The sequence below is a fragment of the Dendrobates tinctorius genome, unplaced genomic scaffold, assembly GCF_039654945.1.
Source record: "Dendrobates tinctorius isolate UK_male_01 unplaced genomic scaffold, ASM3965494v1 ptg000178l, whole genome shotgun sequence".
NCBI classification, from domain to species: Eukaryota; Metazoa; Chordata; class Amphibia; order Anura; family Dendrobatidae; genus Dendrobates; species Dendrobates tinctorius.
Window position 1 is genome coordinate 307,379 of NW_027361845.1, and position 13,664 is coordinate 321,042.

At 45.6% G+C, this 13,664-nt stretch overlaps 1 non-coding gene across 1 annotated transcript; it reads left to right on the plus strand.

Moving 5' to 3' along the window:
* The first annotated feature begins 202 nt into the window (after positions 1 to 202).
* On the plus strand, positions 203 to 276 carry TRNAI-AAU (transfer RNA isoleucine (anticodon AAU)). The gene has a single exon. It is a non-coding gene; the product is annotated as a tRNA-Ile (tRNA).
* The last annotated feature ends 13,388 nt before the right edge of the window (positions 277 to 13,664 follow it).

The window sequence follows — 13,664 nt, forward strand, 5'->3', positions numbered from 1 at the left end:
AACCCATATCCTATCCGAACCTCCCCTTACATGTTGATCCAGAGGAAAAAAAAACCCAATGTGGCAAACAGTGAGCCTCAATAATGTTTGTAAAGCGCTCTGGAATTTATAACATTATATAAATGAGTAAAATAAAGAAGTGCAACTTTTTTTGGTCATATGCACGCTGATAATCTGGCCAGTAGTGAAGTAGCTAACAGCTGGCCGGTTAGCTCAGTTGGTTAGAGCGTGGTGCTAATAACGCCAAGGTCGCGGGTTCGATCCCCGTACGGGCCAGTGAATTTTTTTTTCATTCCGCACTTATTGTTTTTTTTATTATTAACTGGCCATTTTTCATTTTCATCTTTTTTTTACCACACGTACGGTTTTCACACCTTAAAGACCACCAATACACGTTTTTATGGCGGATGGTAATCAGTTTAGTCCTGAGTAGAGACATGCGAACTCAAACAGTAAAGTTTGGGGTCTATACCGAACACCTACTGTTCAGACACGGACCCCAATCACAGACATCACCAGAAAGTCTGTGTTACTGTTCGGGTGCTTCCCATGCTGTCATCTACATGACAGCCGCGGCTCTGATCGTTGATAATACCAGTAACACCAGTCGGAGGGCTGTGGTTCCGGCGCTGTCAGATGACAATGTGAGCCAGCAGTTGTGACCTGAGGTAAAAAGTTGACCTTCAGTCACAGGTGTGGGCTGATGGAAGTACTACTCATCAGCCTATACCTGCTGTTGCTGATAACAGCAAGAGTAGGTGCCGCTGATGAGTGTATTCATCAGCCGGTGCTATAAATAGATTTAAAAACAAATATCGTTGGTTCTGCTGTATTTTTGATAACCAGCCAGAAAAAACTGACAGCTGTGGGCTGCAACCCTCAGCTGTCAGCTTCAGCAAGGCTGGTTATCAAGAATAGAGTAGCCCCATGCAAAAAAAGCAAATAAAAAAATGTAAAAAATATGTTGTGGGTTCTCCACCACATTTGACAACCAACCAAGCAAAAACAGATATCTGGGGGCTAGTATTCTCAGGCTGGTAGGGGGCTGTGGATATTGACCCCCACAGCCTAAAAATAGCAGCCTGCAGCCACCCCAGAAAGGCGAATCTATGAGATGTGCCAATTCTGGCACTATGCCTGGCTCTTCCCACTTGGTTGATGTCACCTTTGCATTGTCCCGTGACAACAAATCAATGGCTTAGTAATGAATAGGCATCACCACGGTAACCTCTGTGACGTCATCGCTAATCACTGATGCTGCGCCTGCAGAAGCTCATTCTCCAGTGGTTCTCAGCCTGGATGGTCGCATCTTGGCACCATCCAGATTGAAAACTATTTATCACAGATATGGATTATGGTGTCAGACAGAACGTCAAACAGGTGAGGGATATAGTTATTTTCTACTTTTATTATTTTTTTTTGCTGGGGTTGAGTCCTTCAATGGAATGGGCATTAGGTGAGTGTCACAGTGTTGTTCTTTTTAAATAGAAAGTGAGTTTTTTATTTCAAATAAAGGACTTTATCCTGGCTCTGTGTTTATTTACAATATAACTATAGGATTAGTAATGGAGAGGTGTCTTACAGACACCTCTCCATTACTGAGCTGTGAGCTTGATGTTCATGGACAATACAAAGGTGACATCAACCCCACAAATATTAACCCCACTTGCAACTACCACAGGTCAAGTGTAAAGAGGCAGGCAAAGCGCCAGAATAGGCATATCTAATAGATGTGCCTTTTTTGGGGAGGCTGCAAGCTGCTATTTTTAGGCTGTGGGGGCCAATATCCATGGCCCCTTACCAAGCTGAGACTATCAGCCCCCAGATGTCTGCTTTAGCTTGGCTGGTTGTCAAAAGTGAGGGGGAACCTCATTATTTTTTTTAAATATCTATTTAAATAAATGGCATGGGGACACCTCTGTTCTTGATAACCAGCCATGCTAAAGCTGACAGCTGAGGGTTGCATTCAACGGCTGTCAGTTTTGGCAGACTGGTTATCAATAGAGTTGAGCGAAACAGGGCTGCCAGATTAATAAGTCGCCGACTTTTGCCAAAGTCGGGTTTCGCCAACCAAAACCCGACCATAGCGTGAGTTTCGCTGACCAAAACCCAACCGTAGCGTGAAGTCAGCCATGCGGTCGGAAAACCAGCGCCAAAGTCAGATTTCCCAGAATACTTGCAGCTGCCTTTTTTTCAGCCAATGAGCAAGGACGTACACTGTGGGCAACGAGATGACATGTGACTCGTCCACCACCATCGTAGAGAAGGGCATTTCAGTGATTGGCTTGCTTTGGGGGGCGTCATAGTGTCTATAAAAGCCCTGAACACCGACCTCCATTTTACTTCTGCCGATCTTAACAGTAGGGAGAGGTTGCTGTTTATCAGTAGGGAGAGAGTTAGGGCTGTAAAGATATAAGAAGTTCTTATGTGCTTGTGCTGATAGCAATTGTGCTGTACAGTTAGTGTGCAGTGACAGGGGAGGATTTTCTTGTGTGCAGCAGTGCTGTTTATTAGTCTGCCTGATAGCTGCATTGCTGTGTGTACACTGCTGTGCAGACTACTTTTTACACAGCACTAATACTTTTATTCTTTTTTTCTGCACAGTTACTGACCGTTCATTTTTTCCCATACCGTATAGAGCTGTACGCTCCTCACACACTACCTCACACACTGTCCATGATACCGGCTGGTATCATGGACAAATACATGCTGACTATCTGTGTGTGACTCCGGAAATAAATACAGAGATTTAAATTTTCCCCTACACCGTATACAGCTATACGCTTCTGATACAGTACCGTATATCTGCTGTTTGTATTATGGTGAAATCCATACTGGGAGAGCGTCTGTGTGTGACTCTGGAAATAAATACAGAGATTTAAATTTTCCCTTAAACTGTATACAGCTGTGCGCTTCTGATACAGTACCGTATATCTGCTGCTTGTATTACGGTGAAATCCATACTGAGAGAGCATCTGTTTTTGACTCTGGAAATACACTCACTGGCCACTTTATTAGGTACACCATGCTAGTAACGGGTTGGACCCCCTTTTGCCTTCAGAACTGCCTCAATTCTTCGTGGCAGAGATTCAACAAGGTGCTGGAAGCATTCCTCAGAGATTTTGGACCATATTGACATGATGGCATCACACAGTTGGCGCAGATTTGTCGGCTGCACATCCCTGATGCGAATCTCCCGTTCCACCACATCCTAAAGATGCTCTATTGGATTGAGATCTGGTGACTGAGGAGGCCATTTGAGTACAGTGAACTCATTGTCATGTTCAAGAAACCAATCTGAGATGATTCGAGTTTTATGACATGGCGCATTATCCTGCTGAAAGTAGCCATCAGATGTTGGGTACATTGTGGTCATAAAGGGATGGACATGGTCAGCAACAATACTCAGGTAGGCTGTGGCGTTGCAACGATGCTCAATTGGTACCAAGGGGCCCAAAGAGTGCCAAGAAAAAATTCCCCACACCATGACACCACCACCACCAGCCTGAACCGTTGATACAAGGCTGGATGGATCCATGCTTTCATGTTGTTTACGCCAAATTCTGACCCTACCATCCGAATGTCGCAGCAGAAATCGAGACTCATCAGACCAGTCAACGTTTTTCCAATCTTCTACTGTCCAATTTCGATGAGCTTGTGCAAATTGTAGCCTCAGTTTCCTGTTCTTAGCTGAGAGGAGTGGTACCCAGTGTGGTCTTCTGCTGCTGTAGCCCATCTGCGTCAAAGTTCGACGCACTGTGCGTTCAGAGATGCTCTTCTGCCTACCTTGGTTGTAACGGGTGGCAATTTGAGTCACTGTTGCCTTTCTATCAGCTCGAACCAGTCTGCCCATTCTCCTCTGACCTCTGGCATCAACAAGGCATTTCCGGCCACAGAACTGCCGCTCACTGGATTTTTTTTCTTTTTCGGACCATTCTCTGTAAACCCTAGAGATGGTTGTGCGTGAAAATCCCAGTAGATCAGCAGTTTCTGAAATACTCAGACCAGCCCTTCTGGCACCAACAATCATGCCACGTTCAAAGGCACTCAAATCACCTTTCTTCCCCATACTGATGCTCGGTTTGAACTGCAGGAGATTGTCTTGACCATGTCTACATGCCTAAATGCACTGAGTTGCCGCCATGTGATTGGCTGATTAGAAATTAAGTCTTAACACACAGTTGGACAGGTGTACCTAATAAAGTGGCCAGTGAGTGTAAATACGGAGATTTAAATTTTCCCCTACACCGTATACAGCTGTACACTTCTGATACAGTACCGTATATCTGCTGTTTGTATTATGGTGAAATCCATACTGGGAGAGCGTCTGTGTGTGACTCTGGAAATAAATACAGAGATTTAAATTTTCCCCTACACTGTATACAGCTGTGCGCTTCTGATACAGTACCGTATATATGCTGCTTGTATTATGATGAAATCCATACTGAGAGAGCGTCTGTTTTTGACTCCGGAAATAAATACTGAGATTTAAATTTTCCCCTACACCATATACAGCTGTATGCTTCTGATACAGTACTGTATACCGTATGTGTCTCAAAGACGTATATATATAAATATACAGTACAGACCAAAAGACTGGACACACCTTCTCATTCAAAGAGTTTTCTTTATTTTCATGGTTATGAAAATTGTAGATTCACTCTGAAGGCATCAAAACTATGAATTAACACATGTGGAATTATATAATTAACATGCTTAGACATCAGCATGCTTAGACATGTAAACACCATGCACTTGCAAGCGTGGATGGACTACAAAACATCAGGTAGCACACATGCACCTGCTCCAACTGAAGGTAGCTAGCAACGCTACATCGCTTCCCCCACTGTAAGCCCACCGGTTAGCACACCACCAGCAAGAAATGTTGAGGTGTTGTCGCACGGCCAAAGCAGCCAGGGAATCACAATGTTTTTCCAACAAAAGACTGCATCTAGGCCATCACCACCACCATCACCAACCACCTCTCAGTCTGCCATGTCCACCGCTTGTTCCACCATATGCAGCTCTCATGTCCAGCTCACCCTAGCAGAGACTCTGAGTAGGACAAGAAAGTACTCATCCTCTCATCCGCGTACACTGGCTTTGAACGCCTACATTGTCAAACTGATCTCAAGGCCGTTATGTGTCCATCACTGTGCACTGGGTGAATGTGGTGGATGCAGGGTCCAAAGGGGACAACGGCGGTGGGACAGTGCAGCCTAGCCCACGGTATAGGCAACAGTTGGCTGTTGGCATTCGACCCTCTGCCTCCTCCAGAAGTGAAAGCTTGTCGACAGAGCTCGGTCGCACGAGCACTCCATCCGCAGCTGCCAGTGTTGCACACAAGGTGTCCTACTGGCGAACAGCTAGTAGTAAGCGTCCGCATGTTGTTTTAAAGATGATGTCTTTGGGCGACAACAGACACACCGCAGAGGTACTGGCTGACTACTTGCAGCGAGAAACATGGCTGGGCAGTCATGGCTGGGCAGTCTACATCTTGAGCCAAGCAAGGTAGTCAGTGATAACGGACGTATTTTTGTGGCGGCCCAAGCCTTGGCAAAACTCAGATACATACCTTGCCTGGCTCACACATTGAACCTGGTGGTGCAGAGCTTCATAAATAATTATCCGGAGTTACCAGCCCTGCTCCATAAGGTGCGAAGACTGTGCTCGCCCATCCGTCGCTTGCCCGTAGACTCCAGTCGTATGCAGAGGCTGCAGCGATTGCTCCACCTCCCCAAGCACCGCCTAATCATAGATGTTGCAACAAGGTGGAACTCCACCATTCACATGGTTGAGCGGCTTTGCGAACAGAGGCAGGCTGTAATGCATTTGTGGGAGGATACACGGGCAGGCAGTTTGAGGGCAGACATCGAGTTGTTGGGTGTGCAGTGGTCAAAGCTGAAAGACCTCTGTAAAGTCCTTCGGTGTTTTGAGGAATGCACACGGCTGGTAAGCGCAGATGACACCATCATAAGCATGAGCATCCCACTTATGCGTCTGCTCATGCAAACTTTGATGCACATTTAGGATCAGGCGTCTGCAGTGGAGGAGGAGGAGGGAAGCCATTAAAACAGTCAGGTATTGTCTGCTCAGGGAACTGTCCTGGAAGAGGTGGAGGAAGAAGAGGAGGAGGAGGGGGATGAATATTTTGGGGAGGAGGATGCTTCTCAGGGGGCAAGAGAAAATGTTGGCTTGCCAAGGTCAGGTACAGGGTTTGTGCGTGACTGGAGGGATGGTGATTTGGCAGAAAGTGCTCCTCCACTCACCACTGGCAGTGCATCATTGACACCTGGAACATTTGTTAGGGACGGCGGAACGCACTAAATATAGATAATAGGAAATGTGTTCGCCTCCCGGGGTCCACCGTGTAGTAGGTGTAACAACCGCTGCTGAGTAATGGCAGACTCGCTATATGGCGGTATACTGCGCTCGGGTCAAACGTCACCCAAGGTGCGCAGAGCGGACTCTGTTAAACACACAGAGGCGCTTTAGTATAAGTAAAGCATAAACGCCGAGCCTGTTAGCTTCACAGGTCTCAGCTGGCTTGCACACACAGTATACGGTCACAGGACACAGCCCAAGGCAGAGGTCGATGCCCGTCTTGACCTACCATGCGTGCGGTGTCGCTACCACGGACGCCTGGTAAGTGCTGCTAACTGCAGCGCGGCGGTAACTACTGCCGCTGTACGACAGTGCTGTGAGGCATAACACTATCAGATGCTAGTGCAGCGGTGCGATATGCACTGTGGCGTATGGCTTGCCACTGACTAATTCCCTAACCACATACGTAATATCAGAGGGAAGGGGTTTCAAATGAGTCAGTCACCAGAATCATACATCCGTCACCATTCACATATAGCACGTATTGTCTATACTAGCGCATGGCGAAACGGTCATACGTGCTTTTTATAGCCGTGCGGGACCTTCCAGATCTCCGAGATGGACCAATGAGACCTGGAACAGGATCTGGGCACATGACTCCCGATCTCCAATTGGAGATCATCTCGTCTCGTGAGCATGCCCAGTAGGAGCACAGAGGGACTTAGTCTCTGGAGCGGTCTGCTGCAAAGTAATCTCCTCTGTAGTAGAAAGACAGCAGGAGACCACAGAATGTGAGGCTCTAGATTCCTGCAGAGCAGACGCAGAAACCTGACGCCTAACAACATTGACCCACATTTGTGATTATCTCTTGCGGACCCCCGCATTGCCAAAATTATGAAGGATGACGACTATTGTTGAGCATTCCGATACTGCAAATATCGGGTATCGGCCGATATTCGCTGTATCGGAATTCCAATACCAAGTACCGATATTTTTTCAATATCGGATACCGGAATCGGAAGTCCCCATAATGCAATGAGCCACTGTTGTGGCTGTGATTGGCTGCTGAAATGTTGTCATCATCATGTGCGGTCTGTGCGCATCATAATGCGCTGTCTGTGCCGACTGCCGGGGGCCTGTACCGACTGCGGGGGGCCTGTACGGGCCTGCTGGGGGCCTGTGCCGGCTGTCGGGGGTCTGTACGGGCCTGCCGGGGGCTTGTGCCGGCTGCTGGGGGTCTGTACGAGCCTGCCGGGGGCTTGTGCCGGCTGTCTGGGGTCTGTATGGGCCTGCCGGGGGCTTGTGCCAGCTGCCAGGGGTCTACTGGCCTGCCGGGGGCTTGTGCTGGCTGTCGTGGGTCTGTACGGGCCTGCCGGGGGCCTGTGCTGGCTGCCGGGGGTCTATACGGGCCTGCCGGGGGCTTGTGCCGGCTGCTGGGGTCTGTACGGGCCTGCCGGGTGCCTGTGCCGGCTGCCGGGGGTCTGTGCGGGCCTGCCGGGGGTCTTGTGTGTGTGCAGGCATCGTCCAATGGGACTACAAGTCCCATCGGGCGATGCCTGCTACAATGACAGTGATTGACACATTAGCCAATGATGGGACAGTAGTAGTCCCGTCATCCGGCTAATGTGTTGAATGTAAAACAAACAAAAAAAATATATACATACTACATACATACTACATACATACTACATTCATACTACATACATACTACATATTGTGGTGTAGTGACCACTATGTCAGCTAGGGGGCGTTGTGTGGGTGTCCCAGGACGGGTGTACAGGCACAGTCAGTGTGGTAACAGGAGCAGGGTCCTAAATGACCATTATGGGTCTCAAGGTGGGTGGCTTTGGGATGCAGGCTCCAGGGTGTATTGATCAGCAGAGGTACTGCTGATCTTTCTGTTACACTGTGTCAGGGAAGCCTGTGTGTGTCTATGTGCAATACAACCTTTAGTGATGTCATAGCCATGTGATCACCTGTGGGTGTGGTTACAGGGCTATGTAATTGAGGTGTTTGGCACATGTGAGAGAGTGAGAGTGAGTCTGTCAGAGTGTGGACAGACTTCCATGTGTTCAGGTGGGACACTACAGAAAGTTGTATATGGGGAGGACTACACCTCCCAGCATGTGCTGAGACTCTCGGTCCGAGTCTCCAACCACGGACATTTGTGCTCTTTTGCCTAAGCTAGAGGCTATTTTGGTAATGTGCTGCCTTGTGGGTTTATGATGCAAATAAACCTCATGAACTCTGGGAAGAACCTGTCGCATATTTGTCTCCCGCTGCACCTAAGCGAGTCGAATCCCTACAATATATACTACATTCATACTACATACATACTACATATATACTACATTCATACAACATACATACATACTACATATATACTACATTCATACAACATACATACTACATATATACTACATTCATACTACATACATACTACATATACACTACATTCATACAATATACATACTACATATATACTACATTCATACTACATACATACTACATACAAACTACATATATACTACATTCATACAACATACATACATACATACTACATACATATTACATATATACTACATACATACTACATACATACAACATGCTACAGACATACAGTACATACTACATGCATACTACATATATACTACATTCATACTACATACATACTACATATATACTATGTTCATACAACATGCATACATACATTCTACATATATACTACATTCATACAATATACATACATATATACTACATTCATACAACAGACATACTACATACATACAACATACATACAACATGCTACAGACATACAACGTACATACAACATACATACTACATACAACATACATACATTCATACAATACATACATATAGACATAGAGTACATATAACATAGAGTACATACTCACCAATACTTGTCACATTGTTCCCCGAAGCCAGTGTCATCTATGAAAAAATATGAAAATAACAAACAAGCCATATACTCCCTGATCCGCAGAAATCCACGTGTCCCATGCCGATTTCCCGTGGAGAACAACAGCATCAGCTGATGCGACCGCTCTCTACGGGGCTCCAGGAATCCAATGACGGGAGGTAGGTATCCTTCTGCACTGTATTCCTCCGGCACTGTAAAAAAAAGTCCCTGGTCTCACTTTATGGCAAAAGCTGCGTGGGAACTTTTTCACACAGCTGATGCTGCTGTTCTCCACGGGAAATCGGCATGGGACACTCGTGGATTTCTGCGGATCAGGGAGTATATGGCTTGTTTGTTATTTTCATATTTTTTCATAGATGACACTGGCTTCAGGGAACAATGTGACAAGTATTGGTATGTACTCTATGTTATATGTATTGTATGTCTATATGTATGTATTGTATGAATGTATTGTATGTAGTATGTATGTAGTATGTATGTATTGTATGAATGTATGTATGTTGTATGTAGTATGTATGTTGTATGTATGTTGTAAGTCTGTAGCATGTTGTATGTATGTTGTATGTATGTAGTATGTATGTATGTTGTATGATGTAGTATGTATGTATTGTATGAATGTATGTATGTTGTATGTAGTATGTATGTAGTATGTATGTTGTATGTCTGTAGCATGTTGTATGTATGTATGTTGTGTGAATGTAGTATATATATATGTAGTATGTATGTATGTTGTATGAATGTAGTATATATGTAGTATGAAAGTAGTATATATGTAGTATGTATGTAGTATGTATGTATGCAGTATGAATGTAGTATATATGTAGTATGTATGTTGTATGAATGTAGTATGTATGTAGTATGTATGTATGTTGTATAAATGTAGTATATGTGTAGTATGAATGTAGTATGTATGTTGTATGTATGTTATATGTCTGTAGCATGTTGTATGTATGTTGTATGTATGTAGTAAGTATGTAGTATGTATGTATGTTGTATGAATGTAGTATATATGTAGTATGAATGTAGTATGTATGTTGTATGTATGTTGTATGTATGTAGTAAGCATGTAGTATGTATGTATGATTGTAGTATATATTTAGTATGTATGTTGTATGAATGTAGTATATATGTATGTAGTATGTATGTTGTATGAATGTAGTATATATGTAGTATGAATGTAGTATGTATGTTGTATGTATGTTGTATGTCTGTAGCATGTTGTATGTATGTTGTATGTATGTAGTAAGTATGTAGTATGTATGTATGTATGTTGTATGAATGTAGTGTATATGTAGTATGCATGTAGTATGTATATATATATATTTTTTTTTACATTCAACTCATTAGCCGGTTGATGGGACTACTACTGTCCCATCATTGTCTAATGTGTCAATCACTGTCATTGTAGCAGGCATCGCCCGATGGGACTTGTAGTCCCATCGGACGATGCCTGCACACACACAAGACCCCCAGCAGGCCCACACAGACCCCTGGCAGCCGGCACAAGCCCCCGGCAGGCCTGTACAGACCCCCGGCAGCCGGCACAAGCCCCCGGCAGGCCCTTACAGACCCCCACCAGCCGGTACAAGCCCCCTGCAGGCCCGTACAGACCCCCGGCAGCCGGCACAAGCCCCCGGCAGGCCCGTACAGACCCCCGGCAGCCGGCACAAGCCCCCGACAGGCCCGTACAGACCCCCGGCAGGCCCGCACAGACCCCGCCCGCACACACAGACACGCACAGTGTCCGCCCATACACCGCCCACACTCTTCCCCCCTCCCGATCTGGATGTGCAAGTAAAGAAAGGGTTTTTTTTCATTCCGATATTTCTGTCCCATTGACTTGAATAGGACTTCCGGTATCGGAATCGGCGATACCCAATACTTTTTTTGTATTGGGCCGATCCAGTCCGATCCGATATTTCTCTATATTGGATGGTATCGCTCAACACTAATGACGACTATTGGTTGGCCAGCATCCTCGATCCACGCTATAAAGGCAAATTACAGAACATCGTGCCACAGGAGAACCTAGAGTTAATATTGGCGAACAAACAAGCAAGTCTGTTAAACCATTTGTTAGAGGCATTCCCAGCACACAGCAGCGGTGCAGGTTCTACCACGAGCCGTACTGGGCAACATGGAAGAGATGTTCGTGGTGCACACAGCCGAAGTGGCGTTGGAGACAAGTTTCATGACCATGTTGTTGACTGATTTCTCGAGTACCGCTCACACGACTGGTAATACTTAATCGATTGCAACAGACAGGAGACGGCAGTCGTCAACTATGGTTTAAAATTACTTCTCCTCCGCTATCGATGTTCTCCCTTACAGTTCATTCCCCTTTGACTACTGGGCCTCTAAACTGGACACCTGGCCTGAATTGGCACAATATGCCTTACAGGAGCTCGCTTGCCCTGCTGGTAGTGTGCTGTCAAAAAGAGTCTTCAGTGCTGCTGGATCAATCCTGACAGAAAGAAGGACCCGGCTGTTGACCCAAAATGTAGGTGATCTCACCTTCATTAAAATGAACCATGCCTGGGTTTCAAAGGATTTTGTACCACCTTCCCCTGATGACACATAGGTTGCCAAAAAAATGGCTCTCTTTTGTCCTCCTCTTCCTCCGACTTCTCCAATTCCTCCATTTGCAGCTGCTGAATGTCCAGCCTACACCTCAACATAAGCCAGTTTTTCCACCTCCCTAATTGGGCTGTACCCCCTCCACAACTTTAGCCAAATAACCCCAGTTTTCAATGCATTACTATTATTATAAAGTAAATTAAGATTGACAAGCTTAAGTAATAAGAATTGATGTAGTTGCCATTGAAATGGGCACTGTAGGTGTGTTTACTGTCCTCCACTCACTGCCGACTTTTATTCCCCATTGACTAGCATTGGGGTCGGGTTTTGGTCGAAACTCCGACTTTTTCCGATAGTCGGCCGATTTCGTTCAACTCAACTTTTGGTAAAGTCGGGTTGTCCAAAACCCGACTCGACCCTCTCGGAGGCAAAGTCGCTCATCTCTAGTTATCAGCGCCGGCTGATGAAGACTCGTCAGTGCCGCCTGCTCTCACTATTATTAGCGGCAGCAGGCATAGGCTGATGGGAGTAATTGTCCCATCAGCCGACCACTGTGACCGAAGGTAAGCTTTTTACCTTTGGTCACAGCTCCAGGCTCACGCTGGCATCTAACAGTGTGAGCAGTGTAGTTCTTTGGCCAGCAGTATTAATATTACTTCTGATCAGACACAGTGTTTGCCGCTCTGTCATGCACATGACAGCACGGCAAACACTGGATGATAGGGCTCCATATTCATGTGAATGGGATCCAGGTTCAAGTACTATTCTGGTACCCGAACAAAACTTTTTTTTACCTGTTTGGCTGAACACTGCAGACGTCAACATCCAGGGGTTGTCGCCCATCACTAATCCTGAGCCATTTACTCCCTTCCCTATTCCTGACCAGACGCTTTTTTGTTTTTTTTGTAGATTCGCTTTAAAGAGCAGTACAATTTCTTCTCACTTGGACATAACTAAAGGTAATTTTTGCCTCTTTTTTCATCACGCATCGTGCATGTGGCATAGTTTTTCAGTCTTTGTCATAATTTTTTTTTTTGCTGATTTCGGGCAATACTGATGGGGAAATAAATGTACTTTCACAATATGCTTATCTTCACGTTCGTGAGTTCCATCGGAGCTAATGTCTGAATCCCCCCACAAAACAGGATTCGGATGTATACACCGACGGGACCATAGAATGTAATGGTGCTGGCAGAGCTAACGTATGCTCCGATGTGTATCATTTTCATCGTGTAGTAGACTGTGTCTGGATGTCTGCCTCTGGTAGACGTATACACTGAAAAATGATGCACCACAGAGCACACATTCACTCTGCTGGCACCATTACAGGCTACATCCCCATCAGCGCATATGTCAGAATCCTGTTTTGTGGGGGAGCGTTTTGGCGCAAGTCCAGATGGAACCAAAAAACGCTAATCCAAATGATAAAACTGTGTTGCAGTGAGGAATCAGAAGGCCACATTTCCTCTTAAAAATCCTTAAGCCTAATATAGACACGTGGTCAAACTTGTTGGTACCCCTCGCTTAATGACAGAAAAACCCACAATGGTGACAGAAATAACTTGAAACTGACAAAAGTAATAATTAGAGTTGAGCGAAACGGGTCGGTCAATTTCAAAAGTCGCCGACTTTCGCAAAAGTCGGGTTTCATGAAACGAAATCCGACCATAGCGTGAGGTCGGCCACGAGGTCGGCAACCATGGCGCCAAAGTTGCGTTGCAAATGATGCTTCAGCGCCCTTTTTCAGCCAATGATGGAGGACGTACACTGTGAGCAACACGATGACATAGGCAGCGGTCACCACCATCTTTGAGAAGGGCAT